The 2,500-nt window shown below is 37.2% G+C and overlaps 1 protein-coding gene across 1 annotated transcript in view; it reads right to left on the bottom strand.

The window, feature by feature from the left end:
* LOC113804226 (plasmolipin) overlaps positions 1–2,500 on the bottom strand; it is a 24,286-nt gene that overhangs the window by 3,665 nt on the left and 18,121 nt on the right. The window lies entirely within an intron of this gene.

The following is a 2,500-nucleotide window of genomic DNA, read 5'->3' as shown; positions in this document are numbered from 1 at the left end:
AAAAGCAGGATAATATTTAGGTTCTCGGAGTAATCATAAGCAATAAAAGAAGCAGGTATGTGATAAAGGTAAGAAATACTACTGATTACATTGGTGTGGCACGAAGAGGAAATGTCCTATGAATTAGAAAAAAATAGGCAACGGGAAAAATCCGATGGATGAATATCCAAAAATGTTATTTCAAAACTAGCCATACCCATTTATGGTGCGAGGCAAAGTACAGTAAAAAATTTGATGGACTGAAAGACGATTCTAGGCAAAGCAAGGGACCATCAGTACATACCGTGATAAAGGACAAGGAAAAGTATCTAGGGGGAGAGCAAGAGAATAATAGAGTGTGGAAGCTGGTGAGTAAACGATAAGGTGCAAGTTAGAAGTAAAATCGAATAAAGAAACAGACGTACCAGATAGTTTAGTGAAATAGTTAAAGAAATGGGAACACGAAGACGAAAATGATCAATGGGTACGTAAACGGCCCATTAGAAGTGAAGGTGAGTTTGTGGGGATGATTCCACAGAAGTTGTGGGACATGTTAGTCGATGTTCAAAGGTTACTAACAGAGTGTGAAAAAAGACCATTTGTATTTAGGTTTTGGTCACCCTACTACTGCTTGTGGATCCAATACGCATTCAATGTAGACAAAAATTGCAACGGATATATTCATAATACTATATCAAATAAGACATTTTATAATCGACCAAGTTTAAAAGACGGATTGGGTATTAGACTGATGTTCTTGGAGAAAACAGGAACAAAATACAAAAACAAAACTATTGACTTCAAATAAAACTTTCGGAAAAAAACGAAACACACGGACTAGGTTATCAAAATTCACTAAGATTTACCTAAAGGAATTTTATCACACTTCTACAACTGGCTGTCCTAAAGCCGATTTTGTTGTTGTAATGCAACCAGGGGGAAAAAACGTTTATAAAGTATATGTTAGGTCCCTCAGATTTGTAAGGGTAACAGCTTGTTGCTAAAGAGAAAAGAAATGGAATACATTCAGATTAAAGAAATAAAAAAATATGTGCAATCTAGTACATCCCCAAACACGGAAATACAATGAAGAACTTACAAGCATAATACTGAAATGGAATTATATTATATATGCAGAAATTCGTAGAATAATCTTGAGACAGGGATAGTACAGTAATGCACGTATGTAAATTGGTTACAAACACGAAAGACCAGCAGTAAAAATTTTCTACGTTCTGTTCACCAAAAGGCATATTTCAAGTACTTTCAGTAATGCCACTTGACAGCTTTCGCGTGCATTTTAAAGTGTCGACTACAGATAGTAATCAAACGATAGCAGGGTGTCACGTGTCCCTAAATATATATATATTTTACATATGCATAAGAAGATTATGGACGTAAACAAATAACAATATTTATTTTAAAATGGAATACCGAAAAAATATAGATAAATGGTAGTATATTCGGGTCAGACTGCATGGGTATTTACAGGCTGATTTAGTGCGAATGATCACCTAACAACAAATGCATTAACTATATCTAAAAGGTTAGCGAGAAAAAAAGAAAATAGTTAAAGAATCTGTACCTTAAAGAAGATGCAGATAAAAACAACGACTTTTATGTGATCTAACGAAAGCTTGCTGTAAATTACATATACAAGAGGGAATTAGAAACCGATTATATTTTCTAGAAATGGGGCAGCTATATTATCCAACAAGCCCTTTCTTTTCCCCTTCCCCAGCACTTACCTATCCAGCACCCTCTCACAGCAGGCTTTACGAAACTAAAGTATCAACTCATAATGAAGGGAAATATAACAAAAATGAAGGGAAGCTACTGTGTGATCTATACCATGAACACGTGTTCTGGACTTGCACTCGAACAAGGACAGTGCGATATCAGAGAAAGTCAGGGGAGTGAAGGGATAAGTGTACAAGGCAGCATTTTATACATACACGTCACACATACACACATACATGTTGGAAATGGAATACCCTCGATGTTAATGATTTCTGGCTCTATTATATACCTTGCCCCCAATATACTCCCTATCACTATCTATTTCTGCTGCGTCGACTCAAGAACCTTCCCCTTTAAGGAGGATATGGCTGAGAAACCTTTGGCCAAGTTGGTGCATGAAACACGGCAGATGCTCTTCCTCTGTCAGTTATGCTATACTCCTCCCACATAAGAACACCCCTTGAGGGCAAACTCCTCGTACTAGGTGGTACACAAGGTAAAATAAGAATCGGTTCAAAATATACAACAAACATTGTGACACCACGGAATGAAGGCCAGGTAAATATACAGCCGTATCTGAATGGCTCTAACGAACCAGTCGCAGCCAAGCATGCTAGTTCTCTATAAACGTAAACCGGATTTCGAATGTTTGCGGTAGATATCGAACCTTTGGCCACCGATACCTTTCTTTAACTTGTGTCCATTGTTAGTATGGCTCCTCTGACCTGTTCACAATCCCCAGCTTGTTCGTTAACGTAGAACCGAAGAGAAAATGATTGAA

Source organism: Penaeus vannamei, chromosome 19, assembly GCF_042767895.1.
Source record: "Penaeus vannamei isolate JL-2024 chromosome 19, ASM4276789v1, whole genome shotgun sequence".
NCBI lineage: Eukaryota > Metazoa > Arthropoda > Malacostraca > Decapoda > Penaeidae > Penaeus > Penaeus vannamei.
Note: the sequence above shows the minus strand (reverse complement) of the source record. Positions and strands in the feature narration are given on the sequence as shown.